General features: G+C 52.3%; 1 long non-coding RNA gene across 46 annotated transcripts in view; it reads left to right on the plus strand.

Annotated features, from left to right (window-relative positions):
* The window catches only part of LOC132244618 (uncharacterized), a 55,045-nt gene extending 28,927 nt beyond the window's left edge, over positions 1-26,118 (plus strand). For 21 of the 46 annotated variants that reach the window (XR_009456244.1, XR_009456243.1, XR_009456246.1 and 18 more), the window contains 15 exons: positions 87-169; positions 810-973; positions 1,060-1,159; positions 1,407-1,488; positions 2,177-2,333; positions 2,434-2,607; positions 2,695-2,826; positions 12,301-12,389; positions 12,592-12,660; positions 13,297-13,423; positions 13,509-13,597; positions 13,880-13,943; positions 14,653-14,842; positions 15,749-15,828; positions 16,034-26,118. This is a non-coding gene — a long non-coding RNA (uncharacterized LOC132244618). Of the gene's footprint in view, positions 1-86; positions 170-809; positions 974-1,059; positions 1,160-1,406; positions 1,489-2,176; positions 2,334-2,433; positions 2,608-2,694; positions 2,827-3,076; positions 3,238-6,996; positions 7,159-12,300; positions 12,390-12,591; positions 12,661-13,296; positions 13,424-13,508; positions 13,760-13,879; positions 13,944-14,071; positions 14,271-14,652; positions 14,843-15,748; positions 15,829-16,033 lie in introns of all 46 variants that reach the window. The other 25 variants (XR_009456274.1, XR_009456271.1, XR_009456251.1 and 22 more) reach the window with 24 other exon arrangements.
* The last annotated feature ends 1,007 nt before the right edge of the window (positions 26,119-27,125 follow it).

Raw genomic sequence — 27,125 nt, forward strand, 5'->3', positions numbered from 1 at the left:
GTGGGGTGGGAATTTTCCCAGCGGTTCCCTTGTCCCGTATTTTGTTCTTTCGCTTGTGGTGAATGCTTCTTCTCTGTTCTCTTGAGGGTCCTGGCGTGTGTGGAAGGAAAGGGTGAGGACACTGGAGCAGAGCAGTGGTAATGGAGCCAGAGGATCAGGATGCTAGAAGGTGTTTTGTGTTTGGGAAGGGGGGGGAGGGGTTGTGTGGGTGTGGTGGGAAGGCTGAGGCAGGGAGTTGTGGGGTTTGAGGTTCCCTTCCTCCTTCGTGGTGGCATGCTGTGGTCAGGGGTCCCTCATCTGGCTCTACATGAGGCTTGAGCATCCCTGCCAGCCCCTGCCACTAGTTGTTTTGGGTCCTTCAGCTGGGTTAGCTCCAATATATGGGTGCTGGTGTCTGGCCCTGTTCAGGTTGTGCTGGGCCGCAAGTGTTTTGTCTGAGTTACTGCCTAGCTGTTTGTATTGCCACAGGCTCTGCCACCAGTGCTGGGAACAGCTTGTCCTGTGTCTGTGTGCCTTTCTGTTTGTCTTATTGTCTTCAAAGTTGCTGCAGCCTTTGTCTGCTCTTCCCAGAGTTGGCAGCAGACCTGTGTTTGCACATCTAAATTGCTTCCTTCGCTTGGTAGGGGAAAGGCCTGAGAGCGCTCTGTCTGCACCCTCACAGCTATGGGGGGTGGTGGTTTAAAAAAAATAAAAATAAAAAGGTGCCCGTGGGGTCTTGGCAGGGAGGGGCCACTGTCCCCAGTGCGGTGAGGCCTCTTTGTTGTTGATAGTGGCAATTGTCTTTTCTTTGTCTCTGTATGTGTGTGGAGGAGCCATCTTCTGAAGGCTTGAGGGCTGTGAAGCAGACACTGTGAAGATGAAGTGAAGAGTCCCAGAGATGGTGCATAAGGAAATGGGCAGCCTTGTCGTGACTTCCTGACTTGCGTGATGTGAGGCCTCTTCTCCTGTGGCATGACCTGGCTGGACTCCTGGGGTGGGTCTGAGCTGTCTTGCAACAGTGTGATGTGTTTGTCTTCCTGCCTGACCACTTCTTCCACACTTGTTCTTTCATGTTTCTAGGAGGTTTTGTGTGTGTAGCTTTGCAGGCGGTGCATCTCTGCTCCCACTTCCTGCTGTGAGGACACCTGGATAAGGAGCAGCATGATTGTGGCTGGCTGTGGTGAGTCCTGCCTATTGGAGATGAGGGCTCTCCTGTGGTGGCTGTCCCCTGTGTAGGTTAGCTGAGTCCTTGATTGCCTGTGAATATGCACCTCAGGCTGGCCACAGGCATGCCTTTGTGAGCAGAGTTAGTGGATAGCGGGGCTGGATGTCTGCTGGGGGTTTGGAGAGGGGAACGTCCCTTATCTCCGAGTCGGTGCCCTTGCAGTTCCTCGGTGCGCTGATGAGGTTTTGTTCGTTTTTTCCAGCGGCCTCAATGTTGTGGGGGAGAGGAATAGAAGTGAGTTTTCTACGGTGGTGGTAGAAGATGGAGGAACTGGATCCTGAAAGGTGGGCTGGGTTAAAGTGGGAGGCTGGGTTGCGTTTTCCCTGGTCATATTTGGGTGGGGGAGGAAACCCCTAGTGTGTGATGGGGTCTGGAGCTCTGTGCTGTCTGGGGAGTGATGCTGAAGCAGGGAACTGTGGCCCTTAGGGATGCTGCAGAGCAGGGGGTCTAAGCCTGATTTTGGTTTAGCTTGGGTTTGAGTCCTGACTGCTTGTAAAGGCTGGAAATTGTCCTTGAGTATATTAGGGGTTTCAGTGTTTGCCCCTGGCTTCTGGGTGCAGATGACGGCATTGGATGTGCCGGGGCAGAGGAGCGGGTGCGTGCGTGGCTGCCTCTGCCTGGCTGTTGCTGCTGCCACTGGTCTCCCTTCAGTTCTGGGAAGTGCACTCTGTCCTATGTCTCTGGGTGTGTCACTGGTGTTTCTTTCTACTTTGATATCTAAAATCACAGCAGCACTTCTTTCTTTGCTCTTCCCAGAGCTGGAAGGATAGGTGTGTTTGCATGTAAATTGATCCCCTCCTTTGGGTGGGCTTTGACTGCACCCTGTGTGCCTCATGTGCGGGTGGGGGTGTTATGCTTTTGGTGTCCTAGATTGCGGGGGGTATTGTGTCTGTGCTGTCAGTACTATGAGATGTGAATACTGTTGTGTGTAGTAATTGCTTGTTGTTTTGGGTGTGATGTCAATGTGTGGAGTGTGAGCAGAGAAGAGCTGAGGGGAAGAGGTGAAGAGACCTAGAGCCAGTGCTACGTAGAAGCAGGTGGTCATGCAGCCATGCTCACTTCTGGGTCACCTAGAGGGAGGCCTCTGCCCGTTTGGTGGACCTGTGTGCATGAGCAGAGCCTGCAGTGGGTAAGATGTTACTTGGAGTGGTGTGGTGTGGTCTTCCCACTGGGCAGTTGCTTGTGTTTTGCCCTTTTGTTTTGCAGTGATGTTTCTTGTGTGCCCTCAGGAGGTCCCTGCGTCCCCTGTGTGGAGAGGACGGCAAGGAGGGATGAGAGTGCACTGGAGGAGGAGTGTGATGCCAGGTCCCATGAGTACAGTCTCTTGGGGTGAGGCCCTTCTCACAGATGGATGGGTGCACCCTGGCCAGGCACGTCTTGGAGAGCTGTGAGCTGGGGCCTGGGTATGTGTGGTGTGAATTGTACCTGTGGGTTTCTTCTTCTGTTCACTTGTCCCCTCTGGGGTGACCTGCGTGTTCTGTCCCTTGCAGGGTCCTGACCTGTGCAGAGGGAAATGACTGCCGGTTGAAGGAGTGAAGCTGAGCAGCGCCCACGGAGGATGAAGCAGGAGGAACTCAATGCTGCACGGTGTGTCGGTGCTGGATGGGCAGGTCTGGCATTTGGTACGAAATGGCTCGGAGCAGTCTAGGGTTTTCGGAGCCTGGCAGTTAGTTTTTGTTTTGCTCTTTGTTGCTAGTTGTGCTGAGGTTTTTCCTTGGCAGCCTCAGCTGGTGCCAGTCTCCCGTATGGGGTGGGGATGGCAAGCAAGGATGCATGAGGGCTGGAGGAGAAGCGTGATGCCAAGTGTGGCAAGTGCTGGCGGTCAGGGGTGAGGCCTTTCCCCTTGTGTCTGTACCCTGTGTGTGCCCTTAGTAGTGGGGAGAGGTGCTCCCTTGGCTGGACGTGTAGGGTGGGAATGCCTCCACAAAGATCAGGACCCTGGACCGGAGTTCAGCCCAAGGAGCAGAAGTAAACGCAGGAGAAGGAAGCCACTGAGGAGAAAGGAGAGGGCGAAGGACTGGAGCAGAGCAGTGGTAAGGGAGCAAGACAAGCAGGATGCTAGAAGGTGCTGTGGGATGGTGGGGGTGTCTGTGTGTGGTGGGAAGGCCCTGGTGTGGGACGTTGTCATGAGTTCAGTTAGTGCAAGCAGTTACGGTCAACCGGGGTGTCGCGGAACCTGAAGTTTCCCTCGTTTCTTGCGGTGGCTTGCTGTGGCCAGGGGTCCCTCATCTGGCTCTGCGTGAGGCTTGAGCATCCCCGCCTGCCCCTGCCACTAGCTTTTTTGGCTCCCTGGGCTGGGTTTGGTCCAACATCTGGGTGCCGGTATCTGGCTTTCCCAGGTTTTGTTGGGGCAGGAGTTTGGTGTGCGTCTCTGTCTAGCCATTTGTCTTCTCACAGGCTCTCCCACCAGTGCCGGGAATGGGTTGTCCTGTGTCCGTGTGCTTTTCTGTTTGTCTCGTTGCGTTCAAAGTCGCTGCAGCATTTCTCTCCTCTTCCCAGAACTGGCAGGAGACCTGCGTTTGCACATCTAAATTGCTTCCTTTGCTTGCCGAGGGAAAGTCCCAAGTTGACTCTGGCTGCACACTTACAGCTATGGGGGGCGGCGGTAAAATAAATTTGCTTGGGAGTGTTGGCAGGGAGGGTCCACTGTCCCCAGCGCTGTGAGGCCTCTGAGTTGTTGATAGTGGCCATTGCCTCTTTGTGCATGTGCGTGTGGAGGAGCCATCTTGCCAGGGCTTCAGGGTTGTGAAGCGGACACTTGGCAGAATAGGTGAAGAGACCCACAGGTGGCAGCGGAGGAAATGGGCAGCCCTTTCACGCCTTCCCATTTTGTCTCGTGTGAGGCCTCTGCCTCTGTGGCGTCACCCGTCTGGAGCCCGCGGCGGGTTGGAGCTTCCTCGGACCACCGCGACGTATTTGTCTTCTTGTCGGACCGCTTCTTCGCACTTGCTCTTTCATGTTTCCAGGTGGTTTTGTGCGTGTACCTTTTGCAGGTGGCGTGCCCCCTCCCCTTTCCAGCTGTGAGGTTGAGTGGAGCATGAGCCGCACGGTTGTGGCTGTGGCGAGTAGTGCCTGTAGGAGATGAGGGGTCTCCTGTGGTGGTTGTGCCGTATGTGTGGCGGTTGCTGTGATTGGTGACTCCTTGATTGCTGTGAATATGTGGCTCCGGGTGACCACAGGCAAGCCTTTGAGAGCTCAGTTGGTGGGTAGTGGGGATGAATGTGTGTGGTGGGGGTTTGGAGAGGAGCTTTCTTCCTCTGAGTTTGTGCCCTTGTGTCCCCTCTTAGAGCTGATGAGGTTTTTGTTGTTTTTTTAGCTGCGTTGATCTCGGGGGAGGAGGATACAAGGGCAAGTTGTGGCCTGATGATGGAAGGTGGAGGAACAGGATGGTGAAAGGTGGGCTGGGTTAGAGTTGCAGGGGTGGGATTTGCCCTGGTGATTTTCAGGTGGGGGAGGTAATACCTAGTGTGGGATAGTGTCTGGAGCTCCATGCTTCCTGGTCAGTGATGGTGAAGGAAGGGATTGTGGGCACCAAGCGTGCTCTAGAGCTGGGTGGTATAACCCTAGATTAGATTTTACCCTGGTTGTGAGTTGTTGTTTGTGTGAAGTCTCAAAATTGCCTTTGGCTATATAGCGTTTATCCCTGGCATCTGGGTACTGATCTTGCCCTTGGATGTGCGGGGGTAGAGGAGCGCATCTGTGCGTCTCTGCCTCTGCCTGCCTGTTGCCGCTGCCACTGGCCTCCCTTCCGCTCTGGGAACTGCACTTCGTTCTGTCTCTCTGGGTTTGTCACTGGTGTTCCTTTCTTGTTTGTTCATCCTCACAGCCGGAAGGGGGGGGGGGGGGGTTGTTGTTTGTTTGTTTTTAAATCACTCCAGCACTTTTTTTGTTCTTCCTTTGCTCTTCCCAGGCATGGAAAGAAGGCCATGTTAGCACCTAAATTGGTTCCCCCTTTGGGGAGGGGCTTGACTGTACCCTGCTTACTTTGTTTTGGGGGTGGTTTGGAGGGGAAGGTGTCTCCCTTCAGTACTATGAGATGTGAATACTGTCCCATGTAGTAATTGCTTGTTGTTTTGGGGTAACACCAATGTTTGGACCGTGAGCAAAAGAGAGCTTGAGGTAGAGGTGAAGCGATGTAGAGCCGCAACCATTTAGGCAGTGGAGGAAGCGGGCGACTGTGCACCTACGGTGACTTCTGTGTCAGCGGGAAGGAGGCCTCTGCCCTTTCGCTGGACTTGGGGTCAGAGCCTGTAGTGAGCAAGATGTTACATTGAGCAGCGTGGGATGGTGTTCCAGTAGGGCAGTCGCTTGTGCTTTGCACTTCTGTATGGTAGCAAAGTTTCCCGTGTGGCCTCAGGAGGTGCCTGTGTACCCCTGTGTGGAGAGGAAGGCAAGCAGGGACGAGACTGGGCTGGAGAAGGAGCAGCGTTATGCCAGGTTGGGCGAGTGCTGCATCTGGGGGTGAGCCTTTTGTCGTGGCTGGATGGGTGCACCCTGGCCAGGCATGCCTTGGTGAGCTTTGAGCTCAGGGCTGGGTGCGTGGGGTGGGAATTGTACCCGTTGGTCCATCTGTCTGTTCACTTGTGCCCCTAGGGGTGACTGCCTGTTCTGTCCCCTTGTAGGATCTTGTCTAGTGTGGAGGGAAGTGAATGCTGGTTCAGGGAGTGGAGCTGAGCAGTGGGGGAGGAATTAGATGCTGTGAGGTGTGTTGGGATTAGATGGGTTGATCCAGTAGTTGGTAAGGAGCTTGCTTGGAGTAGTCTGGGGTTCTTGAAGTCTGGCACTTTTTTCTGCTTTGCCCTTTATAGGTCTTTGTGGTGAGGTTTTTCCTTTGTGCCCACAGCAGGTGCGTGCCTCTGGGATGGGGAGAGTTAGGGTTAGGATGCACGATGGCTTGTGTTGCAGTGTGATGCCAGCTGTGTTGGTTGCTGGCTCTCAGGGCTGAGGCCTTCCCCCTGCTGTCTGCCTACCCTGTGCAGTGTGTTGAGGTGTTCCCTTGGCTGCATGTGTGGGGTGTGATTTCCCCCGGAGGTTCCTGTCTCCCGTGTTTTGTTCTCCCACTTGGGGTGAACACCTGTTCTCTATACTCTCTAGGTTTCTCGTGTATGTGGAGGGAATGGTGAGGGCAAAGGGTAAGGGCGCCTGAGGATCAGGATACTAAAAGATGTTTTGCGTTTGGGATGGGGGGGCTGTCTGGGTGTGGTGGGAAGGTACAGGCAGGGTGTTGTCGGGTTTGAGGTTCCCTTCACCTCTAGTAGTGGCATGCTCTGGCCAGGAGTCCCTCATCTGGCTGTACATGAGGCTTGAGTATCCCCGCCTGCTTCCGGCACTAGGTGTTGTGGGGCCCTGAGCTGGGTTTGGTCCAACATTTGGGTGCTGGTGTCTGACCCTCTCTAGATTTTGCGGGGGCAGAAGTTTGGTGTGCGTCTCTGCCTAGCTGGTTGTCTTGCCATAGGCTGTCCCAGCAGTGCCAGGCATGGCTTGTCCTGTGTCCGTGTGCCTTTCTGTTTGTCGTGTTGTCTTCCAAGTCAGTGCAGTCTTTCTCTGCTCTTCCCAGAACTGGCAGGAGACCTGTGTTTGGACGTCTCGAGTGCTTCCCTTGCTTGCTATGGGAAAGCCCTGAGAGGGCTCTGCCTGCACCCTCACAGCTATGGGATGAGGTGGTTTAAAAAAACAAAAAAATAACAAAAGTTGCCCATGGAGTCCTGGCAGGAGGGGCTGCTACCTCCAGTGCCGTGAGGCCTCTGAGTTGTTAACAGTGGCAAGCGTGTCTCTTTTGTCTGTCTGTGGAGGAGTCCTCTTGCCAAGGCTTCAGGACTGTGAAGCAGAGACTGGAAGAAGAGGTGAAGAGCCCCAGAGATGGCGGAGGAGAAAACGCACAGCTGTCTCCTGACTTTCCAATTTGTGTGGTGTCAGGCCCCTGGCCCTGCGGCATCACGCGGTTGGAACCTGCGGTGCGTCTGAGCTTCCTCGGAGCGGTGTGATGTCTTCGTTTCCCTGTCTGACCGTTTCTTTCACAGTTGTTTGCAGGATGTACTGTGTGTATGGTGGTTGCTGTGGTGCATTGCTTTTTGATGCCCTGTGACTATCTGGCTCTGGGCGGCCACAGGCAAGCCTTTAAGAGCTCAGCTAGTGAGTAGTGGGTCTGGATGTGTCTGCCGGGTGTTTGCAGAGGAGCTTTCCCTGTCTCTAGCTTTGTGCCGTTTCTTCTGCTCTCTGGGCTGGCTAGGTTTCTGTTCTTTTTCCAGCATAGTCTATCTTGATGGGGTGAAGGATACAGGGAGTACTGTGCCACAGTGTTGGAAGATGAAGGAACAGAATACTTAAAAGTGGGCTTGGTTAGGGAGGGGTGGTGGGGTGGTGGTGAGTGGTTTCTTCCCTGTGGTTTTTTGGGTGAGGGAGCAAACGCCTAGTGTCTGATAGTGTCTGGCGCTTCTTGTTTCCAGCAGGGTTCTGGCCTCCTGGGGTGCCCCAGAGCTGGGTGGTTTAAGCCTGGGTTGGGTTTAGCCTGTGTGTGTGTCCTGGCTCTCTTTGTACAGGCTGACAATAACCTTTGAGTATATAGGTGGTTTCAGTGTTTGCCCCTGGGATCTGGATGCAGATCTTGTCCCTGGGTGTGGTGGGGCAGAGGAGCGGGTGCCTGTCTCTCTGCCTCTGCCTGCCTGTTGCTGCTGCTGCTGCTGGCCTCCCTTCCGTTCTGGGAAGGGCACTTTGTTCTGTCTGTCTGGGTTTGTCACTGGTGTTTCTGTCTACTTGGATTTTGAACATCAGTGCAGCACTTGTTGTTCTTGCTTTCCTATTCCCAGAGCTGGAAGGAGGGCTGTGTTGGCAATTAAATTGGTCCCCTCCTTTGGGAGGGGTCTGAATGCACCCTATGTTGCTTGTTTGGGGTAGTTGCTTGTGCTTTGTCCTTTTGTTTGGTAGTGAACTTTCCCCATGTGCTGTCAGGAGGTTCCTGCATCCTGTGAGAGGAGACAAAGCGAAGCAGGGACAAGTGAGGGCTGCAGAAGGAGCGGCATAATGTCAGGCACGGTGAGGGCTGTCCCGAGGCTAAAGCCTTTTCTGCGGCTGAATGGGAGGCGTCGTAGCCGGGCACCCCTCGGAGACCTTTGAGCCGGGGAGCGGGTGTGCGGTGTGGGAGTTGTACTGTGGGTTCCTTCTCCTTGGTTGTGGTCCTGGAGTGACTACCTGTTCTCTTCCTTCTAGGGTCCTGGCCCGTGTGCAGGGAAATGTATGATGGTTCAGGGGGTGGAGTGGACTAGTGCCCATGGAGGATGAAGCAGTAGGAGTTGGCTGTTGCATGGTGTGTTGGCATTGAATGGGCACATCCTGCAGTTGGTAAATGATTGCTTGAAGCAGTGTGGGGTTGCCCAGGTCTGGCAGGTTTTTGTGCTTTGCCCTTTGTTGTTTTCTGTGCTCGTTGCGCTGAGGTTTTCCTTTGCGTCCTCGGCAGGCGCTTGCCTCCTGTGGGGAAGGGATGGCAAGCGAGGCTGCGCAAAGGGTGACGGAGCACTGCGATGCCACGTGTGGCGCGTGCCGGTTCTCTGGGCTGAGGCCTTCGCTCTGGTGTCTGCGTGCCCTCTGTGTGCCCTTTGCAGTGTGATGAGGTGCTCTGTTGGCTTGCTGTGTGTTGTGGGACTTGCTCAGTGGTTTGCTCATCCTGTGTTTAGTTCTGCTTGTTGGGCTGATCACTTGTTGTCTGTTCTCTGTACGGTCCTGGTATGTGTGGAGGAAAAGGAAGAGGGCTAAGGAGCGGAGCAGAACAGTGGTAATAGAGGAAGAGAAGCAGGATGCTGGGAGGTGGGGTGGGTTGGGGCGGGCGGTGTCTGGGTGTGGTGGGAAGGCCCTGGTCTGGCATGGTGTCCTGTGTTAGGTGATCCCAGTCAGAGATGCCGGAGCAGGGTGTTGCGGCATTTGAGCTTCCTCTCATCTCTTGCGGTGGCCTGCTGTGGCCAGGGGTCCCTCGTGCGGCTCTTCACGTGGCTTGAGAATGCGTGCCTGTCCCTGCCAGCAGGTTTTTTGGCTCCTTGTGCTGGGTTTGCTACAACACTTGGGTGCCGGTGTCCGGCCCTCTCCAGGATTTGGTGGGGCAGAAGTTGGGTGCGTCTTTGCCTACCTGGCTGTCTTGCCACAGGCTCTCCCACCGGTGCTGGGACTGGCTTGTCCTCTGTGCGTGTGCCTTTGTTTGTCTTGTTGTCTTGAAAGTTGTTGCAGCCTTTTTCTGTTGTTCCCAGATCTGGCAGGAGACCTGCGTTTGCACACCTAAATTGCTTCCCTTGCTATTGAAGGGAAAAGCCTGAGGGGTCTGGCTGTCCTGTGATAGCTGTGGGCTGGGGTGTGGGGAATAAGTCGTGTGCGGCGTCTCGGCAGGGAGCGGCCGTTGTCCCCAGTGCTGTGAAGCCTTGGAGTTGTTGATAGTGCCAATTGCCTTTCTCTTACGTGTGTGGAGGAGCCATCTTGTGAAGGTTGCAGGCCTATGAACCAGAGACTGGGAAGATGAGACGAAGAGCCCAGAGATGGTGGAAGAGGAAGTGGGCAGGCCTGTTGCGACTTCCCAATTTGGCACTGTGTGAGGCGTCTACCTCTACAGTGTCACCTGGCTGGAGTGTGTGGTGGGTCTGAGCTCCCTTGGAGCAGTGTGATGTATTTGTCTTCCTGGTTCGTCACTTCTTCCACGCTTATTCTTTCACGTTTCCAGTAGGTTTTGTGCGTGTACCTGTGCAGGTGGTGTGTCCCCAGTCCCTCTTCCGGCTGTGAGGATGCCTGGATAAGGAGCCGCATGGCTGTGGCTGTGGTGAGCAGTGCCTGTTGGAGATATGAGGGCTGTCCTGTGGTGGCTGTGCCCTGTGTAAGCTAGGTGGGTTTTTGATTGCCTGTGAATATCCAGCTCAGGCTGGCCAGAAACAAGCGTTTGAGAGCTCAGGTAGTGGGTTGTGGTGCTGGAGGTTTGGAGAGGAGCTTGCCTTGGCTCTGACTTGGTTCCCTTGTGTCCCCTGTTTTGGGGTGACGAGGGTTTTGTTCTTTTTCCAGTGGCTTTGATCTTGTGGGGGAGAAGGATGTGAGGGCATGTTGTGCTGTAGTGATGGAAGATGGAGGAACAGGGTGCTGAAAAGTGGGTTGGTTTAGAGTAGCAGGGTGGAGTGGCTGGCTTGCTCTGGTGATATTCGGGGGGGGGTTCCAGGCTCTGCCTGCGTGTTGCTGCTGCCACCGGCCTCCCTTCAGTTCTGGGAGTTGTACTCTGTGTTGTCTCTCTGGGTGTGTCACTGGTGTTTCTTTCTGTTCTGATGTTGAAAATCACAGCAGCACTTTTTGTTCTTTCTTTGCTCTTCCCAGAGCTGGAAGGGTTGGGAGTGTTTGCATGTAAATTGGTCGCCTCCTTTGGGAGGGGTTTGCTTGTACCTTCTGTGCCTTGTGTGGGGGTGGCTGCTGTGTGCTGCTTTTGGAGACTGGGGCGGGTGCATCTCTCTCCTTAGTACTATGAGATGTGAATACTGTTTCATGTAGTACTTGCTTGTTGTTTGGGGGGTGATGCAAATATCTGGACCCTGAGCGGGGAAGAGATCAGGTAGAGGTGAAGTGACCTAGTGGCACCACCAGGCAGAAGGAGGTGGAAGAAGTTGGTGGCTGTGTCCCTGTCGTCACTTCTGGTTCTCCTTGAGCAAGGCCTTTGCCTGTTGGGTGGAGCTGTGTGCGTGGACAGAGCCTGCAGCAGGTAAGATGTTACTCGTAGCGGCATGGGATTGTCTTCCGGTCAGGCAGTCGTTTGCGGTCTGCCCTTCTGTTTGGTAGTGAAGTTTCCCGTGTGCCCTCAGGCGGTGCCTGTGTCCCCTGTGTGGGGAGGATGGTGAGCAGGATGAGGGAGGGGTGGAGAAGGAACAGCATGATGCCAGGTGTGGCTGTTGGGGCTGAGCCCTTTCGTAGGGCTGGATGGGGCGCACCCTGGCCAGGCCTGCCTTGGAGAGCTTTGAGGTGAGGGCTGGGTGTGTGGAGTGGGAGTTCTCCCAATGGGTCCTGTCTTGTGTTTGGTTGTCTCTCCTGGGGTTACGGTCTGTTCTGTGCCTTGTAGGGTTGTGGCTTGTGTGGATGCAAGTGAATGCTGGTTCAGGGAGTGGAGCCAAGCTATGCCCATGGAGGCTGAAGCAGGCAGAGGTGTGTTGGCAGTTTGTGTGGGAGGCCTTTGCTTGTGAGTTGTGTGTGAGGCCCCTGTGTGGGATGGTGTCCGAAGCTTCGTGCTTGCCGGTCAGTTTGTCTAGTATGCGGGGCAGGCACCTTGGGTGTCTGATTTGTGATTTTGGTGCTGGTGGATGCAGCCGGGGTGTTGTGTCTTGCTGTGCTTGAGGAAAGCCTCTGTCTTTTGTGTAGGGAGTTTTTGGACTTGTAGCGGATTAACTTTTGACATGTGGGTGTCGATTTTTGCCCCTACATAGATTTTGCTAAGGTAGAGGATTGGGTCCGTCTCTGCCTGGACGTTGTTATTGCCACAGGCTCCACTTCGGTGCTGGGAACAATGTTTGCTGCTTGCGTGTCTGCACGTGCGTGTCTGTCCTGTTACGTTTGTTAGTGAAATCACCGGGGTGTTTAGTTTGGTCCTTCCCAGAAGAGAAGGCGGGAGGGCTGCGTTGGCAGGTGCAAACAGAATCCCCTGCTAGGAAGGGGGAATCCCGGAGAAGGGTCTGTCTGCACCCTGTCTGCGCTGCGGGGCAAAGCAGGCTGGTGTCGGAGCCCTGGGCGGGAGGGCCGCGGGTGCTAGTAGTGAGGTGTGTGCGTTGCGCCGATGGCAGTAACGGCTTCTCTGTTGCGGGCGGAGGGTTTGTTTGGTGTTTGTCCTGAGGTTTCTGAGGACGATGATGTGCACCAGACTGTGGGAAGAGGGTGAAGCGTCCCAGAGGTGCTGGAGGAGGTGCGGTCAGTCCCTGGTTGCCTGGTTTGAGGCCTCTGGCTTTGTGGTGTCTCTTGGCTGGATCCCTATGCATCTGTGGTCCCTGTGGTAGGTGGGCGAGTGCTTACTTGGAGCAGCGTGGGACTTCTCTCTAATCTGTCAGTTGCCTCCATGTTTTTGTTCTTGTGTTTTGGTGAAGATTTTCTGTATCTTGCAGGTTTCTGTTTTTCTCCAGCCCAGTCCTGGGTGTTGGGCATTGACTAGGTAGGGTAGACGGCTGGAGATCGATCTGGATGTTTCTGACTGGTGAGTACTGGGTGTCAGAGAAAAGGTCCTTCTTGTGGTGGTGTGTCCAGCATATGCTGTGGCTGCTGTGCTGTGGTCCCAGCAGAGGCAAGCCTTGGAGAGCTCAGAGGTGTGGACCAGGGGATGGGATTGCATTGTGTAGCTTTGTGCCTTTGCTTCCGTTGTTGGACTCCCTGGCTGTTGAATGTATTTCTGTTTGCAGGGTCCTGGTCCTTGGAGAGAAGTTTGAGCAGAGAAGGGTGGAAGATGGAGGCAGAGAGGATGGTGCAAGGTGTGTTTGTTCTGGAAGGGGGGTGGGGTGGGGTGACAAGTCCCTGGTGTACTGAGCTTCACGCTCCTGGGCCAGCGATGCTCCGGCAGGAGGTTGTGGCACCATGGGTGGCCCCTCTCTGTACCGGTGCAAGGCTGTGCTGGTGTACCTGGGAGTCCCGCAATTGCCTCGGTGTAAAGAATGGGAATCGTTCCCCTCCATTGTGGGGGATTTCTGGTCCTTTGAGCAGGGTTTGCTTCTGGCATGGGTGCAGATCTTGACTCTGTCTAGGCTCTAGCAGGGCAGAGGATTAGGTGTTTGCCTTGCTGATGCCATTACCACAGCTTCCTGCTTCAGTTCTGGGAATTGTCTGGGGGTATCACGGATGGCTTGGAATCAACATCACTGCACTATTTCTGTCTCTGTCTCTTTTGTCCTTTTCTTTGCTCTTCCCAGAAGTGAAGGGGGAGGCCTGTGTGCGCACATGTAAATGGCCTCCCTTAGTTGGGAGGGGAGAGCTGTGAGACAGGTCTTGCTGCATCCTGTCAGCTTTGTGGGAGCTAAGTAGGGTGGTTTTGGGTGGAAGGGGCCCCTGCCACCAGTGCTGTGAGGCCTGTGAGTTGTGCTGTTTTGTGGTAATTGCTGCTTTATCTGCAGCAGGGGGTCTTTTTACCAAGACTTTTGGGGCAGGGAGGAGAAGTGGAGATTGGGCAGAAGAAGAGAAGACATCTTGAAGTCATGAACCATGGAGCTGCCTGTCATTGGTGCATGGAACATGTGATGGGTGAGAGCTTGCTTTGGGGGAAGCTGTTGCTGCCTGGTTTTGCCTTGGCACATTTTGGTGAGGTTTTACTTGTGCATGTTCACAGGTGCTTGTGCTGTAGCTCTGTCGTGAGGAGCAGGGCAGGGGCAGTGACATGCTGAGGGCTGGAGAAGGAGCACCACAAAGATGGCTGTGGTGAGCAGTAGATGCTGATGATGAGGATGTGTTCTCTGTGGTGGCCGTGTCCTGCAAACGGTCTGGTTGCTGTGAAGTAGATGTTTCCTCGGGTCGGATGTTGAACACCCTGCCCAGGCAGGCCGGAGAGAAGCCTTTGTGAGGTCTGAGTCAGTGGGTGAGGTGGGTTGGCTGCATCTGCCTGGGGCTTGGGGAGGACCTTCCGCCTACGTTTTGCTTTGCACCTATTTGTCGTCCGTGTTTTGGGCTGACAAGGCACGTGTGGTTTTTCCCCTGTCCCAGAGGCCTTGGTCAGGCGTGAAGTATGTGAGCCAGGAGAGTCGTACAGCACACACGCAGGATGGAGGTAGAAAAGGGATGGGGGAGTGGTTTGTGGGGAGGGGGTTGGGTGGTGGCTGTATGTTGTTTGGGGGCGGTGTGGGTGGGGTAGGACGGCCCTGGTTTGCGATAGCCTCCTGAGCTTTTTGCTTCCAGGGCAACAATTCGAGTGGGGGGCTTCTTTGGCCAGGGCTGCTGTGAAATCTGGCGTAGGGCTGGGCCAGCCGGTCCGAGTCTGTCGGACTCCACGTATAGGAGAAACGACGGATGTCTAAGGAGCTTGTGGGGCGTTTGATCCGGGCTCATCCCTGGCACTTGGGGTGCAGGCCTGGCCCCTCTCTGGGGTGTGTTGAGGGTGAGCTCTGGGTTTGCGTTCATGCCCCTGACTTGCTGTTGCTACAGGCCTCCCTTCAGTCTTGGGAACAGCGCTATGTCCTGTGTGCCTGGGGGTGTCACTGGTGTCTCTCTCTTTCTACCTCTTTGCAAAATGTCTGCAGCACTTGTTCTTTTTCTGCTCTTGTCAGGACTGGAGGGAAGGCTGTGGTGGGTTTTTTCCTGCCACCTAAAATGGTTTCCACCTCGGGGAGGGGTCTGACTTCACCCTGTGTGCCCTGTTTAGCCTGAGTGGGGGTATCGCCTTTGAATTCTCGGGGGTTGCTTTTGCCCTCAGGGCTGTGAGTCCCGTGTGCTGCGTGACTTTTCCTAATTTATTTTTGTTTTGGTGACATGTACGGGAGTCATCTGGCTGAGGCTCGAGGCTCCTAAGTGGGCATCGGGAAGAAGAGGTGGAGATATAGCGCCTGTGACCTGAGGAAGCTGGTGAAAGAAACGGATGTCGGCGCATTCGCTTTGCGGTTGCCCGGTGTGAGACTTCTGCCCGTGTGGTGGCCCTGGGCTGGAAGCCTTGCTGCGTGAAGCCTGCGATAGGTGAGATCTGAATCGGAGCGGTGTGAGACATTTGGTCCGTGGAAGTTGGGAGGTGGATTTGAGCGGGCTTGGGGGGAGCATCTCTTGGCCTCCCTCGGTGGTGCTGGTGACGGTCCTGTAGAGGGAAGGGTTGTGGGCTCCTGCCGTTGGTCACAGGGTGTATTTAGGGTTGTCAGACTGTGCTTGCCTGTGGCACTTGGGTGTTGGTCTTGCACTTCTAGGTTGTTTTGGGCCAGACGATTGGGTTTGTGTTGGCATGCCTGTTGCTGTTGCGAGAGGGCCTTCGCAGTGCTGGGAATGGTTTGTCTGGTTTCTGCCTGTCTCATCTTTGTTCACTGTGCCTGAATTCACTGTTGCCTGTCTTTGCTCTTTGCCGGACTGAAAGGAGGGGACTTTTCTGTAGTGCTGAAGTTCTGCCCTCTTAATTGGGGGGGAAGTTCAGAGGGGTCTTAATGCTTCGTGTCTCCTTGGTGGGCATGTGGGGTGCTGTGTGCGCCCTACGTAGGGGGTGGGGGGGTGCTGTAGTCTCAGTGCTCTGCAAGTGTTAATAGATGTATTATTGTTTTGGGGATGGGAGGGTGCAGCTGTGTGTTGCTTTGCTGGCTCCTGTGGTGTGGGATGAGGTGTTGGGTTCACGGTGAAGAGCCCCAGACCTGGTGCCATGGCCATGTTGGAGGAATCGGGAGGTTACTTGGAGTCGCCTTGCATGGAGTCCTGTGGCTGTGCCAGTCAGAGCTGGGAGACTTGTGGTGTGAGCCGTGTGGGGCATTGTTCCTGTTTTGCGGGGAGCTTTTTCCATGGGCATTTTTGTTGGTGTGGGGGGGCGGGGTTTTCTTCTGTTTTGATGTGTCTAGCTTTGCATTTGTATTTAAGGGGTTTTCTTTTTTTTCCCCTCTGTGTCTGTAGATGTTGGATTGCTGCTCCCTGTGTGGTGAGAAGGATTGGCTGCAATGACTGGAGGCCTGGAAAAGGAGCCGTGTGGCCAGGTACGGCGTGCATTTGACTCTTCGGGCTGGAGCCTCTCGGTAGCGGCTGCGTGGCGGAGCCTGCAGTTGCCTTGTCGAGGCGGCTTCCTGGCTGCAAGTGGAACAAATTGCCAGAAACCAGTGGCTGGTGGTGTTGGGATGCGCGGTGTGTGTAGTGCTTGCCTTGCTTCCCTTGTGCTGAAAGTGTGTTCTGTGTTCTTGCCAGGGTCCTGGCCTGCATGGAGGGAAGTAGGTGAGAGGACTGCATCGTGGAAGAGCCGTGGGACAGTGTTGGATGACAGACACGGACCGGCCGGATGTTGCCCGCTACGTTGGAATGTCCCTTCTGTATTGGGATTCTGCGTGGGGGTGTGGGGTGGGTTTGGGAGTGTCCTCAGCTTTATGATCCTGGAGCCAGGGGTTTGCAAGTAGTATGTTTGGGTCAGTTTGTCTGTGCTGTGGGTGGACCTAGGGTGACCAGAGGTGAAATCCATTCCTGTGACCCTGTAGTTGGACCAGCACCCAGACACTTGCAGGAACCGCTGGGCAAGCAGGCCCAGAGCTTTCAACTGTTGAGCACGGCAATGCTGGAGCCAGCTAGCATGGAAGCAGAAGGGCCGGCCGGGCGCGGGGCCCGGGCTGCCTCTGTGGCTTCTGTGCTAGTGAGGTTGAGAATTGCAGTGCTGGGGGGTTGGAGGTTTTGGACCTGCTTGTGCAGGGTTCTTGTTGGTGTTGGGGTGCTGGGTCAGAGTAATGGGTTTTATTCTGCCTGACTGCCATGTTTACCGTGTCCTACAGGGCTGGGAGCCTGTCGTAGCAGTGTGTGTTTGGCTGGGGCGGGGTGGTTGTCTGGTTTGGTCCTTGAGCAGTGTGGTGAGCATGTTTGTTATTACCCTGAAATAAAATAGTTTTCTGATAGCCTACTGTTAGGCTAACAATAATTTAGATTATTAAGAAGTATTAGCTTTGCAGTTGAATACAAGGCATGACCTGTGGCCTAGCAATGCTGCTGACCACAAGGCAGAATGATAGCTAAGCCTTTGCTTATGTTAAGTAATCATTTTAACTGTGTTGACTATTTTCTGAGTAAAATGCAGCAAGTGAATCTGTCTGTGTGCTGTAAACCAGATACAGCAAGGAACAAGGTAAGAGGAAGAAGGCATTGTTCTAAGTACAGTGATCGTGTCCTTAAGAAGTATCTAGTACTGTGCAAGTTTTTGCTAAGATATCATAATGTTACTGTTACTTAGGTTAGAAAATATTGTTGGAAAATCAATGTGACCTTTGTATGACCTTTGGTCAATGCTGGCTGATGCAACCTTGCAGTAAGATTGCCATGATCTGTCAATATAGGCGGGCAGACAAGGTGATTGGGCCCAACCGTGCGGGGTGAGCAAAGCCAAGCCATCTTGGTGATTTCCTCTGAGTTTTGTGCATGCGTTATGAAGGAGCTTATGTAACCAGAGTTTATAAATCTATGTGTTGAGTTGCAGTCGGGGGTCTCTCTGCCCTTACGAGGACAGGGGACCTTTGGTCGAATAAACTGAAAAGACCACACCCTCGTCTCCTGCTTATTGGAGTCTCAGCTGGGAAACGAGCCCTGTTCAGGTTAAGAGAGTCTGCAGGTGTTCCCTTACCAGATTGGGAGCCTGGTCAGACAATTTCTCTCACAATTTGGCGAGCCAGCCAGGAGCACCCTTCTCGTCGCGTCGCCGCTGCCGCCTAAACCCAACCTCCGGCCGGCCGTAACAGAGGTGAGTTCACCACGGGAGTCTTGGGTTAAGGCTGCAGACACGGCGGGACGATAAGGTGACTCCTTCAATTTTACTGGCACGGTGTGGTCTTTTATATGTTGTGTATGTCTTGTCTAACGTGTTATAGGCCAGTCTGTTCTCCGGATCCTCAAACCTGGGCACACAGGCAATTTTAGTTAATTGCCCGTTCGACTCTTTTGAGCCGATAAATCTGTGTGGCGCATTTTATGTCTCCATTCGCGCACCGAGGAACCGTCTCTGTTTCTGACCTTTTAACTGGATAAGTCCTCCAACCTGTTTGAGGCATCCTAGAAGCCTGCCTTTCCAGGTTGGTTAGGTCTAGGGCAGCCAAGAAAGCAGGGTTTTTGGGGAGCTTAATAGTATATCAGGTCATCTGGGAAAGGGATGTCCGCCAAGAATGACGATGGGACAGAAACAGTCAATTCTGGCTAGTAGTCCTCTTGGAGAATTGTTAAGCAACTGGAATAAGTTATCTGGACATGGCCAATTGAGTAAGAAGCGCGCTATAGCCTTATGTACTAGTGTCTGGCCCGGCTACACTTATAAAAACCCTGAACTTCAGTGGCCAGTGTTGGGATCCCTCAGTGTAGATAAATGAAGGTACCTCAGGGGGTTCCTAGAGGAACCCCATCCCCGACTAATGGATTATTGGTATCTCTGGTGTGATTTGATGGATTTAATTCTGCAGAGGAAAAAAAAAACTGATTACTTCTGGCTGCTCAACAACGTCTGTGGTGTCTTCTCCCCCTTATTCTCCCGCTATGCCACCATTGGTGACTAGGGGACCAGCCATAATAAACCCGGCCGCTTAGGCCGTGGCCCTTCCGGCACCTTTTACCCCTCCATCAGGCTCCTCTCCTCCCGTAACAGGAGTGTCAGGGTCTGTACCTGCCTCCTCGGAGCCTACTTTCAGTCCCATAGCAGGACATACTAGGTAGCGTTTGAATCAGGTCATACACCTGCTCTTGTACACATGTAATGACAGCTGCACACCCCCATCACACATGCAGTCACGCCTGCTCAGAGTCCCTTACAGACATGCGCCTGCACAGAACCCCAAAACACACTGCGACATACACATGTGCCCCAACAGGTGTCCGTGACACACTTGCACACAAATGTGCATCCTCGCACACATGCACGTGCAGTCTCACACACGTACCCAGAGCCCAGGTGCTTGTGACACGTGCATGCTCACACACACATGGAACTCAGGTGTCTGACACATGCATATGTGCTCTCGCGGACACAGTCTAGCACACATGTACAGAACCCAAGTGTCTGTGGCACACAGGCAAGTATCCTGACATATTCACATTTACACACACACAACCCCACATGGGTAGATATGAATCAACCTGCCCCCAATGATGTGTGCAATTATTGTAAACAATTGGGGCATTGGAGACGAGAACGCCCAAACTGCCCTAAGGGACTTCCCCCTTATGGAGGAAGAAAGGGGGGAACCCAGGGAAACAACCGGGCTGCCAGCACCGATCCTACAGATCCCTGGGTCCAGAGTTTGCAACAAGATATAGATGACTCCCAGTGAAATAAGGGGGCGGCTCGTCCACACGATGTATTTAGGGGAACCTTCCTCTTTTGAGTATACCTGCGCCCCTTCATCCCCTTATGTACCACTTCAAATAGCAGGAAAATTTATAAATGTCTTATAGATAGAGGAGCAGATCTGTCCTCACTGGGAGAATCTCCAGAAAGGGCGGGAATTGCAGTCTCAGGATCTGAAAAGATTACGAGAGTAATTGGAAAATCTATGCAAGTGCCCCGTGGCACTGAAACACAAGTGCAGATAGGACCCTTGACCACCATTCATGCTTTCCTATTAGCTGAAGGAACTGTAGTGCACCTCCTTGGAAGAAATCTACTCTATAAACTACAGACCAGAAACCCTTCACCCTACTTACTCATGAGAATCAAGGCGTTGCTTCAGGTGTCTTAACTCAGCCATGGGGATTTTCTAATCGTCCCATAGCATACTATTCTGCTCAGTTAAATCCTGTAGCAAGGGCAGCAATTCTCTGTCTTAGAGCAGTCGCTGCTGCCGCTGTGCTAGTTCAAAAGGCTCAAGATTTAGTGTTAGGACACTCTCTTGTGCTTGAAATATCTCATTCAGTGGAAGCTCTCCTACTACAGCACAACCTCTGCCAGCAGGGACCAACGCCCAGGCCGCTGAGCTAGCGGCACTCTGACGAGCATGCAAATTGGCCACAGCCTCCAGGGTCACTATCTATACTGACTCTAAATATGCTTTTAGTATCTGTCATGCGCTAGGACGGTCCTGGTGACAAAGAGGTTTTATCACGTCCTCTGATGCTGTAATCAGCAATGCCACGGAAGTCCAAGAACTGCTAGAGGCTGTCGTGTTACCAGGTGATATAGCGGTAATGCACGGTCCCAGACATTCCAGAGAAGATACTGACATCGCTAAAGGAAAGCATCTCGCAGATGCTGTAGCTAGAGCTGCTGCACTACAAACTAAAGGAAGTCTCCTTGCATCTCAAGTTGTTCTTCCACCCTTGTCTGTTATTTATGACAAAGTCCCAGCGGATGAAGTATCTATATGGGTCCAAAAGTGGGAAGCTGCGCAAGGAAAGGATGCAGTGTGACGTGTGCCAGACGGTAGACCAATTGCTCCTCGCACCTTGCTCCGAAGTCTGGCTCAGGATGTCCACAGATGCTGTCAGTCGGGAAAAGGAGAAATAGCAGAACAGGTCCTCTCCACCTGGTTTGCTCCAGGTATACATCTAGAAGCTGCCCGAATAACTCTGCAATGTTCAGAGTGCAGAGCCTTCAACAAATACAGAGGAGACACAAAATTACAAGGGGCCCGACCGTGGGCCTATTTACCCTTTGAAAAACGACATGGATTTGCTCAAAGCTGTAAATTTCAAGCACTGCTTAGTAGTGGTAGATCAAGTAACAGGATGGCCAGAAGCTTTCCCCACTCGAGAAGCGGATTCAGTAGCAGTAGCCAAACCCGTATTAAAAGAAATCATCCCACATTTCGGCATTCCAGGAGGAATAAACTCTGACCGGGGAACTCACTTTACAGAAACTGTTTTAAAAGAAGTTTACAGAGTTTTTGGAATAATAACATACTTCCACGCACCCTATCGCCCTCCGTCCTCGGGTCAGGTAGAGAGTATGAATCGGAGTATAAAATCCCTTTTAGGAAAGATCTGCTCCTAAACCAAATTGAAATGGTCAGATGCCTTACCAAGGGTGCTGTTTGCTATAAGAACAAAACCCAAATGGCCTCTCAACCTTGTCCCCCTACGAGTTGTTGTTTGGTCACGCTCCTGTTATATAAGAGATGGGAAAATCTGCATGTTAGCTTACTCGGCGGAGATGAAGCTTTAATTAGTTATGTTTTATCCTTACAGGAGTCTCTCTAGTGTTTACGCAGGTCAGCTGCTTTGGTTCAGCCGGTACCCCTGGACTGTAACCTTCACTCCTATCAATCGGGACGCTGAGTTTGGGTAAAACAACATCGGCGAAAAACCGCCTCAGCCCAAGTCTGGGCAGGTCCGTACCAAGTTCTTCTTACTATACACGCTGCTGTGAAAATCGCCGAGAAAGAGGGCCGGATTCATCGCAGTCGCCTCAAACCTGGTATCGGCAAGTAATGACCGGTCAGCTGCTGTTCCGCCTTTATGGCTAGAAAGAATTGGAGAATCGTGGACCGTTCAGACTCCTTAATAGAAATGATACGTGTATTAAGCTTGCTTTGTATTATCTTTCTTGTTATACTTTGTGTTTGTATTTCACTGTGGATGCAGGGAAGGTTATAAGTTAATAATGGCATTTCACCGGGCTATCCTAACAGGATTATTGCTCTTGATGCATAAAACACCATGGCTATTTATGGGAAAGCGATACAGAACAGGAAGACCAGTGGAAAGATAATACTTACCTGATTTCCACTATAGCTATAGCACAAGTCCTAAAATTTGTCTAATGGTTGGATATGTGGTACACAGTCTCCTTCTACTAACTTTCCACCCTATTCTTTAATCTCTTGGGAAGGGATTTTTTCTAATCCAGAGTGGGTTGATACGGATAGAGCTGGAATAAGTACCTGGGAGGACAATCCTTATTTTAAAGAGAGAGTACTTTCAGACATCATGTTATCTGCCCAGGTGTGTTGGGAAAATCCTCATGGAATAGGAAAAGAGATTTTTAGGATGGCAACCAGGTTGTAAACTAACCATTAATGCCACACACTTAATTTGGCCTAACAATACTGCAGTGGGGACTAAAGAAGCTGAAAAGAAAGGTTACATCCCCTGGAATGTGTCTGCTCCCTGCAGTTCCTTGCAGCGTCCTTATGTATGGCAATGTATGGAAGGTTCTATCCGATGCTCCGCCCCTAATAAAACTTGGGCTTGGAGTCACGGCTGTTTCACGTCTTGCACATACAGCTCCTTTGCAAAGCCAAGTTGTTTGTATGTTAACTATACCATTTACAGAGACGGTTCAGTACCTTGCCCCAGAGATCCTCATACTACCGCATCAATCAACTAGCACATGCGTTAGAACTTATTGCCAATAGCACAGCAGAGGGCATTGAATTAGTGCAAGACCAGGCTTCTTGCAACCATGCTATGACTTTAGAAAATCGCTTCGCTTTAGACTATTTGTTAGCTAGAGAAGGAGGGGTATGTGCTTTAATCACAGGAGGACCCTGCTGCACCTATATTCCTGACCACTCTGACAACATAACTGCTGCAGTAAAAACAATTCGAGACACAGCACGACTTCTTTGCGAAGTTGGTCAGTAATAGAACGGATTGCCTCAACTTTAGGAATGTGGGGAAGGTATATCTTAGAATACATTTTATGGGGATTAGGAATCTTCTTGGTTATTATTGTAATAATTGCTGTAATTACAGCCTGTGTAGTTTGAGTTAAGCAAAAAGTAATTAATCTCAATATTATGCAAACCTGGGAAATGGCCAGCAGGCCATAGGCCTGTGGCTGTAAGGGGGGATTGTTAGAAACTATTGTTGGAAAATCAGTGTGACCTTTGTATCACCTTTGGGCAATGCTAGCTGATGCAACCTTGCAGTAAGATTGCCATGATCTGTCAATATAGGCGGGCAAACAAGGTGATTGGGCCTAACCATGCGGGGTGAGCAAAGCCAAGCCATCTTCTTGATTTCCTCTGAGTTTTGCACGTGTTATGAAGGAGCTTATGTAACGAGAGTTTATAAAGCTACATGTTGAGTTGCAGTTGGGGTCTCTGTTCCCTTATGCGGACAGGGGACCTTCGGCCCAATAAACTGAAAAGACCACACCCTTGTCTGCTGCTTATTGGAGTCTCAGCTGGGAAACGAGCCCTGTTTGGGTTAAGAGAGTCTGCAGGTGTTCCCTTACCAGCTTGGGAGTCTGGTCAGACAATTTGTCTCACAATTAATTTGTAGCTTTTAGAAAGTGCTAGTTCAGCTTAATAGAAATATGCTGTTATGAAGATTCGTAAAGCACCGCCCAAGTATTGCTTTTGGTTAACCCTTGTAGTGCGCAAGTTTGTTATTACCCTGAAATAGAATAGTTTTCTGATAGCATACTGTTAGGTTAACAATAATTTGGATTATTAAGAAGTATTAGCTTTACAGCTGAATACAAGGCATGACGTGTGGCCTAGCAATGCAGCTGACCACAAGGCAGAATGATAGCTAGGCCTTTGCTTATGTCAAGTAATCATTTTAACTACACCAAGCATTTTCTGAGTTAAAAAGTGAATCTGTGTCTGTGTGCTAAAAAAAATCAGCTACAGCAAAAAGTAAGATAAAACAGAGAAACCATTGTTTGAGCTTACTGGTTGTGTCCTTGAAAAATATCTTCTACTGTATAAGGTTTTGCTAACATAATGTTACTGTTACTTAACTTTTAGCTTTAAAAAGTGCTAGTTCAGCTTAATAAAAATATGCTGTTACAAAGATTTATAGAACACCGCCCCAAGTATTGCTTTTTGTTAACCATATAGTTTTGCTTTGTTGTAAAAAATATAAAAGATCGCCTCACCCTTGAGGGAGGGCCTTTTTGCCTTTTGCTGGCTTTATGGTCTTTGCTCGAGCAAATAAACAGCTGTCTTTCTTTACCCGCGTTGTCTGTCAATCAAATTACAGCTAGACAACGGACCTTAGGGAGATTTCTCCCACCACACCCTGTAGTCTTGCCTTATTGTAAAAAGTCTAAAAGAACACCCCACCCTTGAGTGGGGGGCATTTTGGCTTTTTGCTGGCTTATGGCCATTGCTCGAGCAAATAAACGGCAGTAAATCTTTACCTGCGTTGCTTGGTTTCTATTGCAGCTAGACAACAAACTCCTGCTGGGAGTTTTCTCCCACCACAGCAGGAAGGAGGATGTTGAAGGTTTCTGAGCCATAAGCTCGAGCCCTCTCTTTGGAAGGGGTGTTAGAAAATATTGTTAGAAAATTCATGTGACCTCTGTATGACCTTGGATCAATGCTGGCTGATGCAAGCTTGCACTAAGATTGCTGCTGATATGTCAATCTTGGCGGACAAGCAAGGTGATTGGGCCCAACCATGCGGGGTGAGCAAAGTCATGCCATTTTAGCAATTTTCTGGTGGGTTTTGCACATGTGTTATGGGAAAGGCTTATGTAACGAAAGTTCATAAATATGTGTTGAGTTGGAGTCGGGGTCTCTCTGCCCTTACGAGGACAGGGGACCTTCAGCCAAATAAACTGAAAAGACCACACCCTCGTCTCCTGCTTATTGGAGTCTCAGCTGGGATAGGAGCCCCCTTAGGGTTAAGAGAGTCTGCAGGTGTTCCCTTACGAGATTGGGAGCCTGGCCAGACAATTTCTCTGATGGGGAAAGCAGAGCCGTCTGTTACTCAGCTTTGTTTTGTTGTTGCCCATAGTGGAGGTATTGCAAAAATGTATCATCTCACTACACCAAAGGCTTCTCAGCTGAAAACTGTAAACTGCAAATTTGTTGTTTCTTCTCTCTCCCCCATCACTGCGGGGCCAGGAGGCGGGGGGGGGTCGTGTTAGGGGGAGAGAACAGTCTGAACAATGCTTGCTTCACGATAAGGCTGACTCCTGTGGGAACACAGATTAGTTACTGCCTGCTTTGCACATAAACTTTGCAGAAAACTGTAGCAAATGACAGATTGCCGCAATGGAATCTTGTTCAGGAGAGGTATAAAAATTTATCGTCGGGCATGGCTAGGGGTCAACATGACTTTGAGCTTTGAGCTCCGTTGTCCATCTGTTTGCAAACAAACATACTTGAAATGGATCCAGCCTAAGTGTGTATAACTCTCCCTTGAGGTATATGGAAAAAGCCTCCAGAAACACGAAACTAGCTGTTTGTGCAACAGAGGCACAACTGGGAAGCACCCCCCTCCCCCTGTCAGCTTAACCACCCTCTCGTCTGTCCAAGGCCCCTGCCTTGTAGTGCCTCTTGGGCCTGTGTGGTGTTGCTGGTCGTTGTGTTTTTTTTGGGGGGGGGGGAGTGTGAGGGGGGTGCAGCCAAGGTGATGGCTCCTGTGGAGAAGGGGAGTAGAAGCAGAAGTAGTTAGGAAGAGCCTGGGTGCTGGGCTGATGTCGTGGGAGAAAACTCCCTGGTGTTCGTTGTCTAGCTGGCTTAGAGACCAGACAACACGGGTGAAGGGGTAACTGCAGTTTATCTACTAGAGTAAAGACCATAAAACAGCAAAGAGGTAAAATGGCCTCGACTTAAGGGTGAGGCTGTCTTATATACTTTTTCTAACAAAGCAAGTACAAGGTTATTGAATATGCAATACTTATGGTAATCATCTCCTTACATGGTGCATTACAAATCTCAGTACTTTTGCAGAGGAAAAAAGTTAGTGTTATCTTACACATTCCAATCTGTTTTCCTGTGTTCTGCTGTACCATCTTCTTCCCTCTGGGCCTCCCCCCCCCCTTATCTTATCTGACTCCTAGCTGTAGCTGGTACCCAGTGCACAGACTTAAGCATTTTGTTAGAAAAAAGCAGAAATTAAGGCACTTGACATAAGAAAATGACTGGCTTAGAGATCATTCTGTCTTGTGGTCAGCAAGATTGCTAGGCCACAGGTCATGCCTAGTGTTTAGCTACAAAGCTAATACTATTTAATAATCTAAATTACCCTGAAATAAAATAGTTTTCTGTAGTATACTGTTAACAGTAAAGAGAAACCCATCACTTTGAGTGTGAGGTGGAAGAGGTGCCAGGAGGATGTGTGGGGTGTGGCTTGTGTGCTCGGTGGGGTGACAGGGATGCGAAGCTGCCTGCCTGGGGGTGGTGGGATCGTGCTCTGCTCCGTTGCTTGTTTGCTTTGTTTGGTGATGTTTGTGTGTGTCCTTGTGTTGTTTGTGTTCTGCCTGCTTGTTGTGAGGTTGGCAATGTTTTCTTCCTGGTGGTTTGTTTTGTACATGGCTGTTTGCTCACCTCCTGTCTGCTGAGCTTTTTGTATGTAACATGTAGAGGAACTTGTGGGTCAGCCTGGAAAAATAAAATAAAGGAGAAATGGTTCTGGTACCTGCTGCATTGAGTTTATTTACTTTTTGTATTTATTACTTTTCTCGTGGGGGGCAGGGGCAGGGCTGGGTGCTCGTGTCCTGTGCGCTGCCCGGGGGGTCGCACGGGTCCGGGCAGGGGAGCTCCCCGCGTCTGGGCCCTGGGTCCGCGAGGCAGGGAGGGATCGTGGGCCGAAGCGGGCCCTGTGGCCGAGGGCGGAGGCTCTATTGTCCCGGGCCCGGGGTAGCGCGGAGCCGGGCTGCCCCTCCGTGCGCGGTGCGGTCCGCGGGGGCGGCGTTGAGCTGTCTTCCCGGTGCTCGCCCCGGTCCATCCCGGCTGCTCCCCCCGGGTGCGGGTTTTTCGGGAGCTGCGAGAAGAGCGCGGATTCCTGCGCATGGCTGCATGGGGCGAGGGGTGGGGGGGGCGTCACGTGACGGCCACGTGCAAGCGAGCGGCGGTGGGGAGCGGCTCCGTGCGGTAAGTTTGGGGGGGGAAAGTGAGCCCCCCCCCCCGTGGTGGGTGCGGCGGCGGGGCCGGAAGCTGCGCGGGGCGCGTGGAGAGAGCCCCGGGGCCGGGAGCAGATCGCGAATCCGCGCGCGTCCTGCCCCCACTCGTGGCCACTCGCTGTGCAGTGGGGGAGACCCGGGGTCGCCGGTGGCCCCGCGCGTGTCCCGTGCCGCCCAGGTGACGGTCCTGCTGACTGCTGGGGGCGCTCCCGGCGGCCGGAGCACCCGGCTCCACTTGCTTCGCTTTCCCGGCGGGTCCCGGCCGTGGGGGGGGGCGTGCAGCGGGCCGCGGAGCCCCGAGCTGACTGGCGCCCCCGGGCTCTGTTTCGGATCTCCTGTCCCGGGTGTGGTGCAGGGTGGGGAGCAGTGCACTTGCAGCTGCCAGCCTGCATCTGTGCCTGCCTGGCATATACATGCGGGGGTCTTGTGCCCCGTGCTGTGCTTGGGAGTCCCCCCTTGCCCATCTAGCTGCCTGGGGCTCTGTTCCGCTCCCTGTCCCCGCCCTTTGGCTGCACATTTTTG

Source organism: Alligator mississippiensis, chromosome 13 (assembly GCF_030867095.1).
Source record: "Alligator mississippiensis isolate rAllMis1 chromosome 13, rAllMis1, whole genome shotgun sequence".
In the NCBI taxonomy this organism is placed as follows: domain Eukaryota; kingdom Metazoa; phylum Chordata; order Crocodylia; family Alligatoridae; genus Alligator; species Alligator mississippiensis.